This window comes from Notechis scutatus, chromosome 1 (assembly GCF_049901735.1).
Source record: "Notechis scutatus isolate UNSWTSFEM ecotype Mainland chromosome 1, rNotScu1.2, whole genome shotgun sequence".
Lineage (NCBI taxonomy): Eukaryota > Metazoa > Chordata > Lepidosauria > Squamata > Elapidae > Notechis > Notechis scutatus.
The window spans coordinates 274,951,602-274,970,066 of record NC_142009.1 but is presented as its reverse complement, the minus strand read 5'-3'; the positions used below and the strand labels follow the sequence as shown (position 1 = coordinate 274,970,066).

General features: G+C 38.4%; 1 protein-coding gene and 1 long non-coding RNA gene across 6 annotated transcripts in view; one reads left to right on the top strand and one right to left on the bottom strand.

The window, feature by feature from the left end:
- The window catches only part of MIDEAS (mitotic deacetylase associated SANT domain protein), a 72,595-nt gene that overhangs the window by 14,168 nt on the left and 39,962 nt on the right, over positions 1-18,465 (top strand). For 2 of the 5 annotated variants that reach the window (XM_087951649.1, XM_087951648.1), the window contains exon 1: positions 8,240-8,743. The exons of 1 other annotated variant lie outside the window; for it this stretch is intronic. The gene's annotated coding sequence lies outside the window, so the exon portion shown is untranslated. Of the gene's footprint in view, positions 1-8,161; positions 8,744-9,622; positions 10,047-18,465 lie in introns of those variants that run through there. 2 more of the 5 variants (XM_026671055.2, XM_087951650.1) reach the window with 2 other exon arrangements.
- On the bottom strand, positions 6,856-9,203 carry LOC148133392 (uncharacterized). Its single transcript, XR_015746733.1, has 2 exons — positions 8,715-9,203; positions 6,856-8,167 (listed from the first exon to the last, which is right to left on the bottom strand). It is a non-coding gene; the product is annotated as an uncharacterized LOC148133392 (long non-coding RNA).

Genomic DNA, 18,465 nt, shown 5'->3' with positions numbered 1-18,465 from the left:
CGGTGTCATGTTGCCTCAACATTTTTCCCCTTTGCAGAGCTGGGGCCTATGCGTCATGTATCCGGCCCGTGGGCCGCCGGTTTGACACCCCTGTTCTACAGGGAAGGAGCCACCATAGACAAGGTCCTTCTACTACTACTGCAGATGGAATCTCTTAATAGTAGAAGAGTCACCTACCTTAGTAGAAGAGTCACCTACCTCTTTAGGTAGATTGTATTAAGTATGTGTTGGGCTTCGCCTGTCTTTGTACAGTACATGTAAAAAATATCATTTCTGTTACTATTATTTAACCTATTTCACTAATATTTATCTGATTCTTGGTTTTAGAAATACTTTCATGTGCACAAGAAACATGTAATGGTTTAATCTTCAACCATTTCTACTGTGTGGCTTCTTACATTTGCAGAATGAAATTATGCAGATAGCCTAAGGCTCTTTTGTAAAAGAATTCGACTTGTGCAACAAGTTGGACTTCTGATACTGTGGCCTCAGATTGTATGAATGTTAGTAGCCTAAATCGGGGAGGAAATGAGCTGAACAATTTTTATGAAGAGGTGTGAGTGTACAGAACTTATACATAATAAATTGTTACCTTTGTTTTGGTTATCTTTGTTTTGATAAAATAACACATTTAAATATTAAAGTTCGAAGATCCTAAAAATAATTACAGAATGTTGATAGAATGACAGTTACCAAGTGTCTGAATTTTGAGCACATGACCACTAGAAAAATGTCTGAAAAATGATCATGTTACTTTTTTCAGTGCCATTGTAATTTCAAATGGTCTCTAAATGAACAGTTGTAAGTTGAGGACTACCTGTAAAAAGTGTTCTAGTCCCAAAATATATTGCCTTACTAAGAAAATTACATTATCCTACATTCAAAGGCTTCCACTAAAATCTTTTGAGGCTGTGAATACACTATTTTAACATGCAAAGTTTTCAGTTCCAAGTTGTGGATTCTGGCTGTCTTGTTTTGAAGGCAACACTTTCTCTTGCAGCTGTTTCTTCAGTCTGAAATCCCTTAGCTGATTTCTTTTTCATCTAATCACACTCGGACTTTCTTACATATATTTCTCTATATTGCTTAGGTCCTTTTGCTGTTTTTTTGCAGGGAGAATATCTGAAAAGGCTGCTGCTCATAAAAATATGTGTAAAAAAACCTTTTCAACCTTCCTATCAGATTTTTCCCCCAACAATATTGTTAATTAAGATTAGGCAGCAGAGAAAGAGATAATAAAAGCCAATAGTTCTTAAACTGAGGTTAATTACCTCCAAGGGGTAATTTTAGTATATCTTGGGAGTAATTTGTAATTGCTTGCTTGTGAGTTGAGAATCCAATTTGGGACTGCTGCCGCCAGGACCCTTGTATAAAATAACAGAAAGCATGTGTATAGTTTGAATCCTAATATATCACACATGTAATATGCTTGCAAAACACTTAGGAAATACAGAATCATCATGCATGCTTTTAACTTTATGTACCATTTATTTAATTACAATACTCTGCTATTTGCAACTTTTCTGAAACCACTTGTTCCTAAATATGAAAGTTCAGTTGGTATTAATCATAGTGCATTATACATTTTTTCCAATGTAGTTTTCCCCTTAGATAAAATAGAATCTTTTAAAGAAAATACTGAGTTTTAAAGCCTCCCCCTTGGCTATGAATAAAACCCTCACCACATTGCAACTTTGCCATTAACATCATCTTCCAGAATTCCAAACTAGTCTGCAAGTTTTCTTCCTATATGAACAACAGCCTCTATATACTTATATTTAAAGTAATTTATATAAACCATTTTGAGATGCAGAATGTACTGCATATACACTAAATAAAATACAATATCAAAAAAGGATGACAAATATTAGGAAAGGAAAACAAATTTATGACGATTGAGGAGTCCTGGGGTCATGTGATCATTTTTTGTAACTTTCTGACAAGCAAAGTCAATGGGGAAGCTAGCTTCACTTAAGTATATTGCTAACAACTGCAGTGATTCACTTAACAACTATGTTAAGAAACAACTATGGCAAGAAAGGTTGTAAAATGGGGAGAACTCACTCAACAAATATCTCATTTAGCACAATCTTTTTTGTGGCGGTTATTAAGGAAATGTGATGGTTGTAAAATGAACACTGAAGTCATTAAGTGAATCCATTTTTTGCCATGGGGCCTTTTTTGCCAGAAAACAGTAAATGCCGGTTTCTGGTGGGAAAATCATCATAATGTATAGTCATATGACTGCACGATGCTGCAAATGGTGAAAATTTAGGTCAGTTGCAGAGCGTCCAAAATGTAGTTACGTAACCATGGTGGAGTTCTAGATGTCACAACTTCAAATCCAGGTCATAACTCCCTTTTTTTGGTGTGTGTTGTAACTTTGAACAATCGCTAAATGACTGGTCATGACGACTATGTGTACCAATGCAGTAGTTCTTGCAACACATTTTTAAAAGTATGTTAAACAATATAAAAATCATGTTTCAGAAGGTTGGATAATATGTATGTCATTAAACTTTGAAAACATGTTTAGAAAGGAAAGTGTATTTTTGGCAACTTTGTCACATTAAAAAAAACTATATTAGTTTATTAATTACATCTTCTTTTAAGAGCTACATTCTGGTAGTGAGTAAGGCTTGAGCCAAAGAGTGTAGGCCTTGATTTCTCTGTCATTTTTACTGTTTTGTTTCCTTCTACATTTCTTTACATTGCAAGGAATCCAGCCTTTTAGTTTTCACAGGCATCTTAACCGATCATTTGCAGAGAACACTTAAATTTAGGCTGAAGGACACACAAAATTAAGCTAATGATAAAAGATTGCCTGCTTCTGTTTTAGTAGAGGACTTAAGTACTCTACTGCAGATTTGAAAAGAACAGTTGCAAAATCTTGCAAAAATGCTTCCTGTCTCTGCTTTTCCCCTTCTGCTGACCTCTACAGTAGTTGGATTGCTTTAGACAAGAATTGTTACTTTAATGGAAAGTGTTGAAAAAAAGAGGGGAGAATGCAATCAAAATGAGGCATATTTCTAATCTACCATTTCTTTAAAAATTAAACTATCTTTTGTCTAAAATGAGTTACTCTTGCTGCAAGTAGTCCTTGACTTAAAATCACAATTGAGTCCAAAATTTCCATTGTTTGGTTTTGCTCCATTTTACAATCTTTCTTGCTGCAGATGTTTAGTTAGTAATATGGTTAAGTGGTTTCATTTTGATTGCTTGTCAGGTCACAAAAGGTGATCACATGACTTCAGGATATTGTAGCTGTCTTAAATACATGCCAGTTGCCAAGTGTCCAAATTTTGATCACATGATCATGGGAATGTTGCAATGGTTTTGTGAAAAAGGATCATAGTCACTTTTTTCAGTGCCGTTATAACTTTGAACAGACACTTAACCAAATGGTTGTAAGTCAGGGACTCCCATTATTTTTGAGTTGTAGCATATACTCATTGCCCTTTGACTCACAGAGCTGTTTGGAAATAATTTCTAGAGTTCAGGTGAAGACGAAGGGAGAATTTACCTGGATTTTCTAACTAATTTTTAAAAAATTGCAAAGAGGATTTTGTGTTTGGTATAGCAATTGCTACACTTCACTCTCAAATATTGTTCAACTATAAAACACTCTCAGATTCCTTTCCTTAAGAGAAGCAATAAAACTTAATGGGGGAGAGTGGTAAGACATTACTGTAGTAAATTAGTTTTTATTTTTTATAAACCACCTTATTGCTTCAGCTAGTCCTTCTAACTTAGCCGCTTCTGTGGATTTTGAGTGCATGGGCTGCTTTCTCACAACTCACTAGAGCAATGAAGAATAATCAGTTTCTTTAGGGAATACAGTAAATGCTAATGGTTGGTGATACCATTCAAAAGGTAGATCGTACATCTTACCATACAACCATTAATTACACTACAAGTAATAAGGGAGGGAGATGAGCCCAAAGGATGACAATAATATTTGGGTAAGTTCATCAATTAAGCTGAGATTGCCCTTTGCTGTATAGAAAAGGAACATTAAGGTGCATTATATGGAACTGATAACAAAACAAAATATCCCATACATTTAGAGAAAAAAATGTATCAACTCATGCTTAATAAAAAAAACTGCTGTTTCTATTTAATGGAATGCATTTTCTTTCTCTCCAGCATCCTTTTTCCCCCCATTAATATTTTGTATTTTGTGCCAATGATTTGGTTTGGGAGGCTTCCTTTTTATTTTTGCATTGAAAAACAAAACTAAGTCCTAAAAAACAAAACAAAAACATTTTCTGCAGTTCTTGTTTCCGTAAAGTTCCAACTTGATTGCTTTGTAAGAATGAAAGGAAGGAAATATTTTTTATGGTGCAGACAACTGATCTGGAAACATACAGATGCTTGTGGTTGCCTGTAACTAAATAATTATCAAGTAATTGGGATTTTCACTCAAAGTAAACCGGTTTTCACACTATTTTTCTTATATGTCCATGGACTAAGTATTATTTCAGTGGGCTTGGAATCTGTGTTGCCTCATTCATTTCACTTACTAGGATGTTGTAAGCAGTGGCTTTGATTCAACAAACGCTTGTTTTCAGATACTAATTCTAGTGTCTAAAAGATTTTCCAAGTTTATTTTACTCATACTGTGAAGTTCTTGTATACATTAATAATATGAAAATCTTTTAAACGTTCATATTTCTTGAATTATGGATTTTTCCTGCCTAAAAAAATAGTAATACTGTATTTGATTAGGCAGGCTTCAGGATCGACTTCTTTGACTTCTATCAGTTGCTTTTTTTAATGTGTTGACTTCTGAAGTTTGAATAACTCAGAACTTCTACATAACTATGTAATATCCTTCTGAAAGGATACTATAATAAGAACAAAAGGAAGACTTTATAAAGATGAACTTTTTTCTTAAGCTTTTAGGTATTTTCTGTACTCTCAGTTGATTTCCAAGTGGGCCATTCTATATCAGCTACTTCTAATTCACTCAAACTGATCTCAACTGTTTGCATGGTAGCTTAACCCCTTTTGGCATAGAGGTAGTCCTTGACCACAATTTTGGTCATTATGTCTTGCAATTATAACTCAAGGCACATGACCGATCTTGATTTCATAACTGTTATGATTATTTTAAAGTGAGTCACCAAGGTCATTAAGTGAACCATGTAGTTGTTAAACAAATACATTCTTCCAAATGAGAATTTTTTTGATAGAAATTTGCAATCGTGAACACTGAAACTGGTTGTAAATGCAAGCCAGTTGGCAAGCACCCAAAATGCAATCATGTGACTGTACAGTGGAGGACAGTTCTAACTTTGAGGATGGATCATAAGTAGCTTTTTTGAAGTCTGTTGCAATTTGAAATGGTTGTTAAATGATCAGTCATAAATTAAGGACCACTTGAGATCCCACACATCCCTAACCTCTTAGCCTCTCAGAATGCCTTGAAAACCTGGCTTTTCCCACAAGTGTTGGCAAAGAGTAAAGCTAGAACCCATTAATGTTTGTGGATATGTGGAATATATATTGATTTGGGGGATGCCAGGAATTTTTGTGAAGGTTTTCATTTTTGGTACTGTTTTTAATGTTATTTGTAAGTCACGTAAGATTATGTTGCTTAAAGTAGATGTGTCTACAAAAGTCTTTTAAATAAATGTTTTGTGATCAGTCCAAAAGATCTCTTGCTGAATCTATTCTAATTCCACTATTTGCAATAATAGCACAACTATGCAAGTATTTTCTTATGGAGAGAATTTGTGGTCACTAGGAATCAAAAATGACTTGATGGCACATAATCAAATCAGTCCAGGTATTAGCCAATGTATTGGAAACTGATTAGTGATTCATTGGTAATGAAAATGATCTAGTACCCTTGAGATTTGTGGAACTTACACTCCTTGTTTTCTAACAGATATGTCCAAATATTAGATTGCGGCTGTCAGGTTGCTTAGTGTTCCCAATCTGGTGCCCTTCAGATGGGTTGGCATAGCAATTCGGCCAGTTTGGCCTAATGCTTAAGGCACCAGGGTAGAAACTGGGAGTTCTAGTCCTGCCTTGGGCATGCAAACCAGCTGGGTAATTTTGAGCCAGTTATTATCTCAGCCCAACTCACCTCACAAGGTTGCTATGGGGGAAAATAAAAGGAGGAAGGAGCAGTATGCATGTTAAATGCTTCAAGTTATTTCTAAAATAATAAAGTTGGGATAAAAATCAAGCTCAACCGACCTCGCAGGGTTCTTGTTGTGGGGAAAAGAGGCAGAAGGTATATTGGATATGTTCGCTACCTTGAATTATTTGTAAAAATAATAAAGGCAGGATGTAAATAAACAAATATCCAGATTTTTCCATTCAAAATACTATAAATTGTGGTCTCAAGGCATCTGGAAGGTATCTGGCTCAGAAAAGATCATTTCAAAATGGTAAATTCAAATTCAGAGCTGCTTTGATCTCTTCTAACTCACAGAGTTTATTGGAATTGCATACTTTGAAAGCTCCAATGCTTAATTTGTTTGAAAGAGATTTCAGGAGAGGAAGCCATGTGCTTGGCACACATATTTGGTTTTTTTCCAAGCAGAGGAATGTGGGGAACGCAAATGCAAGATAGTACAAGACAGTACTTTCTCAAGAGTTTTTAGGACTGTTTTGTTTTTCCTAGCCAAAATTAGCACTGTTTTGTTCTGAAAATTCTTTTTGCTATAGCACCATATATCTTCGGTTTCTTCCTTTGCAGTGTTTGTTCTTTTCTTGCACTGGGCTACTGCAACAGCAATCTCTCCGCGACCTGAGCAGGATGCAAACAGATGTTTCGGGGTGGGGGAAGAGAGAAAATGCAAAGGATTTGAGGTGCAGGGCCAAAAAAAAGGGCCAACTGTATTAATAGAATAGATAGAATTCTTTATTGGCCAAGTGTGATTGGACACACAAGGAATTTGTCTTGGTGCAAATACTCTCAGCGTACATAAAAGAAAAGATACATTCGTTAACCACTTAGACGTGGCAAATATTAATAGCTTTCGTTTATACTTCTCATAAAAACACCGAAGTTGTTGCTCAAGAACCACCCATGAATCCCTGCAGAGCCGCTAGGAGGCCTTACTCTCGAACTTAACACTCGAAATTACGACCCTTCCACTCCTTGCACATTTTTTCCCTTCACGCCTCCCTCCGTTTGCATTTTCTTAGGTCGGCATGTCTAAAAGAAACAATATTCCAAAGAATACCAGTTTATAGAAAATGTGGCATTTCCGAGAAGGAGCTGGTTCCCTATAAACCAGGTGCAAAAAATCTGTGTTTCGTTTGAGATCGATAAACCGAGCTCTCCGTTACATCTGCCTTTGCAACTAAGTCACGCTCCGCGACAAGACGACCCTGCGCCCTCGCCTCCCTCGCTTTTGCGCGGGGGAGGGACGACTGGAGCTCCATCGCACGTGTTTTCTTGGGGGGAGGGGAAATGAAACTGCGCTCGCCAAACGTGCAAAATCCACACGTTTTTACGCGGCTAACCCGAAAGGAGTTTGTTGGCTTCCTGTTCTATCTCTCTCTCTCTCTCTCTCTCTCTTTGCACTCTCGCTCTCTGATTCCCCCTCCTCCACCCCCGCCCGCCCGAGTTTTCAACTTTCGATAGTTGCTCTGATTCGTTTCCTTGCCTCTGGCGCCTTCCGAGTGCGCAGGAGTTCCTGGCAAAGCGTATACGGGTGGCCCGAGAAGAAATCGGGAGTAAAAAGTATCTTTTCCAGCAGAGAGAAAGTCAGCGCTCTTCCTGGCAGGGCAGCGTTTCCAGTAACGTGATCAAGCTCTTCCCGCTGACCTTCTGGCTCGGTTGGAGAGGCGAATGCGTGCCCAGAGCCACCGGAGCCTCCTGCCAGCCAAAGGCTGGGCAGAGGCGCTCTCTCGCTGCTACACGCAAATTCCTTTCAGAGTTACTGGACGGCTATTAAAACAGAAGGGGGGGGGGGAAACAACACACACAAAAAAACTTTCTTCGCCTAATATGGTAACAGGAAATGGGCGTGACTTCGGCCTGCTGTAGGGTGGGGAAGCCTGAACAGCAGGCAGTTGTGCTGATGAAGTAGAAGAGCTGGTTTTACTTCTGTTGCAGAGCCGAAGTGCATTTCTCGCCCCCCCCTCCCTCCCTTCGGCAGGCGGCTGCTCCAGTTTCCTTACTTGAGAATTGTGCAACCTCTTGCTATCAGGAGGGAAGAGGAAGAGGAGGAGGAGGAGGAGGGTGAGGGGGGGAAGAGAGAGAGAGAGAAGAAAGATCCAGCTTCCTCTGCTGCTGCAGTTGTTTGCCGCCTTCGTCGCTACAGTTCTCCACCTCGCTCGCCCCCCCTTCTGTTCCCCAAGCTGTGATCTCAAATCTGTGACTCAGAGACTTGCAATCCTGACACCGCAAAGTGCGGTTGACGGAGAAGACGATTTAGCACCGGGTTTTTCCCCCCCCCCCCCTTGGAGCAGGTACACTGCAGGACTCTACGCAGGAAGCAAAGTGAGCGAGAGCGAGAGGAGATCCACTGCAAGCGGTACTCGCCGACGGCAGTTCTATACCCACCCACCCCCCCACACCTTTCCCCAAAACTTTCTGGTTTCTTTTCAAGTAGCCTTTTGAGCTCTCTTGGCGTTTGGTTGATTGCCTGGAATTTTGTTCTTCTTTTGGCCGGGGGAGGGGGCGGAGGAAGGGAAGGGGGGTTAGGACCTACGAAAGGACTGAAGGAAAGAGAGATGGGGAAACTCACCTTTTAGCCTGCTTCAGGAAAACACAGAGGTAAGTGGAGTTTTACGCCTCTCTTTAACACCCCCAGCCGCCTCCCCCCCCCAAGAAACCGCATCTCGCCTGGGGTCGGTGCCTTTGCAACCCTGACCCGATTTTGCAAAGGAGCAGTTGTTTGATGGGTGGTGGTGGGGAGGCGTCGAGAGCTCTGGCGAACTTTTTGGTTGGCTTTCCGGCGTCTCTTCAATTGCCTGCACGAAGTGCGTGGCGTGGCTCTCGTTTGTGCAGCCAGGCGTTTCGGCCGGGCGAGCAGGCAGGCAGTCGCGGAACGGAGGGCCCCCCCCCCCCCACTTCCGAACCGGGAAATGAGATAACGGGCCTGCGGAGTTCTACTTCGAAAGGCGCCTGGCAATGAGTCGCGGGGGAGAAAAGACCCTTCGAATCGCCTCAGCTTCCGATCGCCGCATACTTCCTGTTTGAAGGGCGTTCGCGATTCCAGGCGCTGCTACTTTGCGCGCCGCACGTTCATTTTAATCCTGTGGGGTTTTAAAAATCTGATTTAAGGGAAGGAACAGTTCAGATATGTTTGGTGTCTGTAGTAAACTGGGTATAATATTTTTTTTTTTATTCCTTCCCCCCCCCCTCGGGTTTTGTCGGGGTCTCCCCCGTTACCGATTGACAGTTTTTGCAGAGAATGACGCTTCTCCTCAGCCGTGGGACTTCTGCAGGTCTCGCTCCTACTTGTCGATCTGATTTGTGACGGGATAAATTAGAAGGCTCCTTTATGTGGATCCTTGTATGTCTGTCTCGGGATGGTAGATGCTTTCCACATTCGAGAAAGGGCTCGTAGAAGGAGCCCCCCGCTTTTAATGTTTTTTTAATGTCTTGAGTGCATAAACTACAGTACACGACTACTTAGGCTGGCGATAGATGTGAGGGAAGATCACATTGTTATCTGTCCACCCCACCCCTTTCTGTTTGCATAAATTTGTGCCCAGAAATGTGAAGGGGTGGGTGAAAAAGGAATGTGTGCAAAGCCCCTGGAGGGGTGTGTGTAAGAAGCTCAGGTGGTTTCTGGAACTCTGATCTCATCTTGCTTTAGACTAGAGGCTGAGGGGTTGCAGCAGTAATGTTGTAATCAAAGTCACAGTGACTTCCCAGGGCTTGTGGTTGGAGTTGTAACTGGTGACATCATCTAAGCTGTTCTAGTTCCTGTGGAAATCAATGAGAGCTTTGCTATTAAGTCGAAGAGGGTAATTGGCCCCTGCACTTGGAGGATGACATCCTCGAACTACACCTGCCTTTTAGCTTGGAGCTGGGCAACATCAATCTCTTTCCTGGTGACCTGAGAGTCAAGGTGAATTCATAGGCTATTATTGTACAGGCATTAACCGATTTGCCTAAAGAGGGATGTGTTGTGTCACAGGATGTTCCAAGTTTGTTCATGTGGGACTGTCACTCTCACAAGCACCTGAACTGACTGCAATTCTCTATATATGCACAGCTTGTGAGGGTACTTTTGTTTCTGCTTGTTACTAGTTTTACTTTAATCATTTTGGTAATAAGCCACAAGAGGCAGAGAGATACAAAAGCTTGGTCTAAGTTTTTTCTTTCTTTCTATTACTTTGTGGAATTGGAAAACATGGACGTAATAACTTTAATTCAGTTCAGTTTGGTTGTTGACCAAAAACTGGAATTTTTAAGCATGATGTCACACTTACATGGCTTTTTAAGGTTTCATGAAGCTATGCTATGAATGTGGTGGCGGAGAGGCTAGCTGGCTGGCTCACTACCTCCTGTCTTAGAAGTTAGGTTTTTAAGACATATTTATTCTGCTAAGTTGAATCAGTTGTCAACTGTCTAAGGGCCTGCCTATACTGCTTTAGCACCTATCAAAGTGTGTGACTCTATTTGATTTTATTATTTGTTTGTTTGTTAATTGCATGTACACTAAGTGCTTCTGTATCAGAAACAAATTCCTTGTGTGTTTAATTATATTTGACCAAATAAAGATTTAAATTCAATTTTTAATTTATAAAAAGTAAATGTTAGGTGGGGCTGGAAATTATCAAAGACAAACTGAGGGCCTCTTGCTAGTGCATTTATTTTTCAAGCATGTATCTGAATTCTGGAGGTCCAAAATGTTCCTGAAGAGCAAAATAAATAAATAAAATTGTAAAGTTGGAAACCAGCTATTCCCAATACGTCTGTTTCCAATTCATTCTCTTCAGATTTGTTAGATTTCAACACTGAGGGGCTATATAGCAAGCAAGATTTAAAGGATTCTAAAGCAGTACATTGAGAGACTGCTGTTGTAACAATTTTTAGGAAGTTTTCAAATTGGTTACAAAATGAATCCTAAATGACATTTTGCACAGTTCTTCTGAATGTAAACATGAAGGAAATACTAGTATTGTTTAAGAACTTTTGGTGAGGCCATTTCTGCAATCTACAGTAGCACTTTACAGAAATAAGGGTAGAATTGAGTTTTGAAGAACTAACTTTGTAAAGCCATATTTTTTTTAGGCACAATAGTACTGAAATACCATGGCTAATTCATCTGGTATATGGAATTATGAAAAAATAATACAAAGGTTTTATTTTAATTTTTCAGAGTATATCGGTTTTAATAGGGAACTAAACATTTTAAAAAACCTCGCAAAGGCAGCTACTGTTTTCCTTTGGAATAATCAGAAATGCAAGGTTCAGTAATCTATGCATGCAAATCTCTTCCTGGATAAGGTATTAGTTTAGCATGCCAAATAACAGTACGATAGTTGAAGTGTATACAAGCACAGACTTAGCAGTAGCTTGGAGAACTATGTCTTGTTTTGTACTAAGTAGCTTTATTCAAGGTGAGTCTTGACTTAAAATGTTATAAGAGTGCTGTTGGGTTAAGGCATGAAGAGAGCAATTAATGCTATTAGGTAAAAATAACAGATTTCAATTTTAATGAATCAGCTTCTAGCAAAGGAATTCATATCAGTGTACTCAAAGAATCTCAAATACAGAAATGTAATATTTAGATGTTTATGCTGTTGGCAGACTGGCTTTCAGGGAAAATTGTTGTTTCTTGATTGATGGCTTGTTGTGTCGAAGGGATAGAATGTGCAATGTTTGCCAGGTGATGATGTCTGGTTGTTGGCATCACACTAACTGGAATGCAGAAGGACAGATTTATACTACTGTGTAAGATAAAAAATTAATTTTGTGTTTAATTTCACAGCATGTTAGTACAGTTTAGAAAATCTTAATGTGAAAAGGATGAAAGATGTAACTAACTAGACAGAATTAGATGCATAACTTGTTTTTACCCTTATTGTTCATGTAAGTAATGTACATCCAGAGAGCTATATAATCTATTTCTAATGTTGCTATATTGTTTTGGTTTCATCCCTCCACTTTTATAAAAAAAAGTCATTTGCATTGTTTGAAATATGCATATATCCTGAGGTAACTACAGGTAGTTCTTGACTTAAACCACAGTTGAGCCTAAAATTCATGTTGTTAAGTGAGACATTTGTTAAGTGAGTTTTGCCCCATTTTATGACATTTTTTGCCAAAGTTGTTAAGTGAATTAGTGAAGTTGATAAGTTAGCAACCTGTTTATTAAGTGAATCTGGCTTCCCTATTTACTTCGTTTGTCAGAAGGTTGCAAAAGGGGAATCACATGGCCCTGGGATGCTGCAGAGGTCACAAGTATGAATCAGTTGCCAAGCACCTGAATTTTGATCATATGGTGATAACTGAGAAACGGTCATAAGTCACTTTTTTCAGTGCCGTTGTAACTTTGGTCACTAAATGAACTGTTGTAAGTTGAGGACTACCTGTAATGATCTTTTGCTTGTATGATGCAAACTTTGGCTATTCATGTACATGTAATTCTCACTTTATCGACTACAGTTGGAACCATTAATTCCATTTCTATGTGAGACGGTTAAGTGAAAAGTCAAGTGACTACACCCTAGTTATGAAGACAGTTTGTAAATTTTGACTGCAGTCATTAAGTGAATCACCTATGATTGTTATGCACAATGTCACATGACTGTGACTTGCAACTTCCCCATTCACTTACCTTGTCAGAAGCCAGGTGTGACTGTAACATCACAAATACACGTCAGTTTCCAAGTGCCCAAATTTTCCAAGTGCCTAAATTGCGATCACATGACTGCAGGGACACTGTGAGGGCAGCAAGTTCGAGAACCATCTTAACCAGCACTATTGTAGCCACAAATGGGTTGATGAATGAATGAATGGTAAGCGAGAACTACCTGTAATAATTTTCCTAATAATAGGTCTGTTGCTCTTTGCAGTAAATTTATATGTTGGCTTTAAAAATAACAACTTCAATAGGCATAATTTTTAAGAACAATTGGCTTAATTTGATTTGATTTACAGCAAATTATCCTATGCTGCCAATAATGTATTCAAATGGATGTAAGGAAACATTAACAGGAGTGTCAAATGGAAGCAAAAGTTCAAAAATTCAGAGCTAAATAGCTAAATAGAAATTCTGGAAACATATATGTTGAAAAAGTATATTACTGAGCATAAACAAAATTAGTCCATAAACTGACACCTATTTAGCATACCAGAGCAAAATAACAAAAGAAGAGTGTTGTGGTATCTTAAAGATTAATAGATTTATGGTCACTTCACTGTTTATTTACTGCAGTCAAATTGGTAATGGAAGAATTTCTTTATTAAGATATCAAAATATCTTTCCGTTTCTGTAGCAGAATAAAACAACATATTGACTCTGGATGCCAATAATATAATATGCCAATAATAATTGAGATGGGAACCTATTGTACTATATTGTCTTTGTCTCAGTTAACTATTCTTTTTTAAATGTCATAAATGTGGAGATTTACGTTCCCCTAAATCAGTTGCAATTAAGTGCTTGCATACAAATGAACTGATTAGCCTTAACTAAAAGACAGGAGCATTTCACTACCCCAGCTGGCAATTCTGGTTGTTGTAACTTAGTATATCTGAAAGTCAGCTGATGAGAAAAGAGTAGACTATAGAAATATATAAAAAGTTTTCTACAAAGACTGAACATATCTGGAGGTTTGATGATCAATGATGCAGTGTGTCGTATCTACTTTTTGCACTCTTTAAATCTTGATGCTATTTTATTCAATGTACAGTCTTTCAGAATTCAAAATAGGTCACAAAGTCTCAACTCAATTTCTGAAGCTCCAATATCATTGTGCCGTACCAAAATTTAAAAGCAAAATGCCAATTTTCATCAGTACAATGTTTGCTTAACTCCCATCATGTTGAAACCACACACTCCATGGTGTGACTGTTGGGCTCAGAGACATTTCAGTTCTGCACATTCCAGTGACACTTGTCATTAGCCTAACCCTAAGCTCTTTAGAGGGTGCAAAAATAAATTTATTGATATCTTTTTAAAAATCCTCTTAACATTTTGATGTTAGGAGAGGGATACCCTCACTGCTGCTAGTGCTGAATCAGCTTTGCCTTCAAATTCAAGTCTAATTTGCAGTGCACAAGCTTGAACTTGTCTTGTTTCTCACCTTTGGCCCAGATACTGATTTGCATGGCAGTGGAAAGTCCAAGAGGAACAGAGTACCTTTTAAGTGCAAATATTCCACTGCATTTTTGTACAGCCTGATTTCATCATGCAAAACCCCAACACACACTTTCAGGCCTCTCTGGCTTTTAGAGTTTGGCTTGTTATGCCAGTTTTTTATTTTTTGCAAGGAGCAGCAGCAAAAAAGGCTGTAGGAATACGAATCTGAGAACTTTTGGCTAGCTTCATGTTATTCCAACTGCAGTTCCTGCATGGCTGGCGTATAAACACAGCTTTCTGTTGCTAGCAACTCCCTTCTTGTCAACTGCAAAAGAGGAGCTGAAAATAGCCTAGTTAACAGCTCTGTTAATTGTTAGCAACTAACTTGCTTCCAAAAGAAAAGAATGTGTACATTTGTGTCAGAATGTGTAGGTTACTTCTTCTGGTCTTACTTGCCATATACTAGACAGCTCAAATTACAGACTTTATCCTAATGCTCAGTCAAACATTAGTATGTCTCATTTGTTGGAATTTCTGAGTTCAAGCAGTAGGCAGCTAGAGCAAATACATGCTATAAAGCTAATTCTGCCAAAATTTGCTGCAGTGCTTCCCTTTATTTACAATGCTCCTGACTGGGTGTCTGCAATGTATTACTCATATGTAACAGGAAGCCAGATTTATTACTACCAAGCAAATGTCCTGTTAGGTGCTACTCTGTTATTCCAGTTTAGCTCTGCTCCTTAGAACAACTGCACAAATCTAGAACTCTGCAGGGTTTGTTTGCTTGTGCATGCTAACCAGGACCCTGGTTTAGTTACTTTCCTGATAAGACAACATTAAAAGCCAGGATTTGTTCTTAGCCTCTGACTGGCTGTTCATCTCCTGGTTGTTAGACTTCCTGATTTTAGTTTGATGTTCCTGCAGATAAGTTAAGCAACTGAGCTGCATGTCTTAGAATGTCTGCTTCATAGCCTTAAGCTAGGTTAGTATTTTAAACCAAATACTTTATACAGACATCTCTTTGCAGCATAGTTCTGATTTTCCTTATTTACTTACATGCCTCATCAAAATGTTTTAAGTTATTGAGAACAATGTGTATTCATTCTTTTTTAAATTCATGATTGTCCTAACTCCCAAATGTCACTTATCAGTTGTTTGTGTTAAGCAATTTGAGAGTTCTGTTCACTTTTAAGACTGCTGTGGATTTTTCTTCTTGCAAGAATGCCTTTTACACACCTGCTGGTTTTTTTTTTTTCTTCTCAGCTATTGCTCTTAAGATTATCTTCAGCCTCCTTTACTCTTTGAATACTCAAAGCAGAACAGTGTCCACCTCAATGGATGAATACTTCCTTTAACAGACGGTAGCAGGGAGCTAAAGGCCATTTAAAAAATCCTAAGTGACAATTACTTTTGGATATGAATAAACAGTGATTATAAGAAGAGACTAGAGGAAAAGGAGACAATAGGTTTCACTGACCTATCATTTTACAAATACAGAGTCCTTTTGGGTATGTAGCTTTCCCCAACTTCCTGTCTTCCAACTCCCATAATTCTCCACCAGCATGGCAATTTGAGTCCCACATTTTGAGAAGAAATAAGGCTGAGAAAGGCTGGGATTTCCTCTTATGATGCTAAATTACATTTACTGTTATTTTGACCTCTAGTTCTTCCCTTACGTCTTTCTGGTATTGAATGCCAGTTGCCAGAACATTTTGAAGGATGGAAAAGGAAGACAGCGTTGACCAGAGTAACTGCAGATTGAGGTGCTTTCTCCCTTCTTTCAAAAATAGGCTTTAGGGTTGAACTGTCTTTTATAATAGTAAAATACTATTCTCCCATCTGTCCAGAAATGGATATTGTAATGATAGGTCACTTTCCTCCCAAGGTTTTTTTCTCTTTTTTAGACTAAATTACACTCTTGTCATTTTGTGGTATTCTTCTAACCCAAGTACTAATGAGAATCCAACTCTGCTTAGCTTTCTATGATTGGCTAAGATCTATTGGGTGTGTCCTATGCTGTGTTAAATCTGCACTAGTTCTTCATCCAGATGCTTAATAAAATCTTTAAAGTAAGGAGTAACTTGGATTGTGTTAGTCACTAAGTATTTAACTTTAGTTTCAAGTTATCTGTGTTTATATTACTGTTAAGTTTTGGCATCCCTCGACAAGAGCAGGAAAATCAGCTAGCTTATCCATAATGAAGTCTGTTTCTTCTAAACCAAACTCAACAAAGGCTCGCAGGCATTGTAGATACGCATTGACCATGCCAGTCTTCTCAACAAGCATCTTATATATAAACGTTTTGGACTTAAAGTCTGCTACTTGCCAGTATTATAAGGAATTATGAAACTTGTACAACACATCCGAAGGAGGTAGCTCCAAGAAGGGTTGACTTCATTATATTAGTGCAATCTTTTTTTAAAATCTAAATTTAAACTAATGGCATTTCGGTTGTTTGTGATATTTCTCAGTTGTCCTTGAATCAAGAGGATTCTAGTTCAGTGCACAACAGATATAAAAAGAACCTATTCACACTATACATCTGTTCTTTTTCAAAACTATAAGCTGAGAACTCTCAAAGAGAACATTTCTGAGCCAGGGTACCGCTCAAGAAAAGACCCAGTCCTTCAGGCAATATGCTCAAGGGTCAACTTTTTTATGGCGTTGTAATAACAAAATTCAATTTCTACTGAAGCCACCTTGAGTGACGAAGATGGATCAAGAAATAAGCACAATAAACCTCTGTCCTTTCAAACGAGACTGCATGAATTAGATAAATACCTTTCTGAGCCCCCAAATCACAAGGTCTTTTTCCAGTCAGGATTTAGTTTTTTGGCCACCATCTGTTCTTGTACTGAATCTGAAACCTGGCATTGCTTTAGCAAACTCTACCAAGAGAGGACACTGCTTGAGATCAACTTAATTGTAATAGAATTGACAAGGCTCACTCATTTTTCCTCCCCTCTTCTTTTTCATGGGCTGGGCATGATGTTCTCTCCCCCCCCCCCCAATTGTTTCTTTTGTGGTAAAGTGAAGCAACAAAGGCTGGAGGGTGGAGATACCTCCACGTACAGAGAGGTTTCATTTCCTTAATCAAACCTCCAGGGTATAGGAATGCTGCCGTCACTCCACTTCAGGCAGCAGTAGGTGGTGAGTGGGAGAAGAAAGGCTGGTTGCCATCTGCAAGGATTTTAATCACGCTTAGCATTCACGTAGCTTGAATTGGTTGAATTTCATTAATTGGATTGATAGGAATCGGCACGTGGAAGCATACTTTCAAACCACAGGAGATGTGGGGACTTCTGGCTAATTTTGACCCATATATCCAAGCACACGCTTTCCTGTCACTTATTTCCCTCATTTGGAGCAGTATCTGTGTCAGTTTTTCATGGCTCCATATGACAAGAAAAACACGTTTTGCTAAGGCTATTTTGTCAATGTCATGGATCAGATCTTGATTTCTCATAGCATAGCAGATTTCTTCTCTGCTAGAAACTCTGCTTAATTATGTTTGGGGCACTAATGAAATTGATTTTTTATTTTATTTTATTGATTTGTAGCCCATACTATTTCCCTGAAAGAGAATATAAGGCAGCAAACAAGAAAGCATGAAAAAAGAGCACTAAAAATTGTAGGCACCTAATATTTAACAATGAAAGTTACATTGCATTCAAAGTGTGCTTTTAACCTAATCTCTGGTTTATAGCCCTTGAATATAGTAGCTTCAATTCATTAATAAATTCATATAACAATGTTGCAGTATGCTTCCTTTCTTCAACATGCATAAACATTAGTTGCTGAATCTTACAGGATATGGCTAAAACAAAGTAAAAATTTAGCCTTTGTGTTACTAGTTTTTAAACTGATAACGAAAATGAAAATGGATTTAGGGACTATTTTGCCTTGTTGTGTAATGGAGAATGGTTCATTTTTAAAAAATGTAGTAATGTAAAAAATTGCTGACTCTCAGTTGCAATGGAACATAATGAGGTTATGCTATTGTATTTGTGTCTTGTTTATGGATGTTCTTTCTAAAAGAACCTGGTTGGTTATGGTGGCAGCAGAATCCTAATTAAATGGGTCCTATGGTATAATCCAACAGAGTCCTCAATTACAGATTCTCTCTGGCAGCAATTCTCAAATTTTCGGCAATTCTCACCATTAAATATTTGGAAAATGCAAGGACTGCCCAATAAACAACTATCCCCTTTATTTTCAGCTTTAAACCATGCAA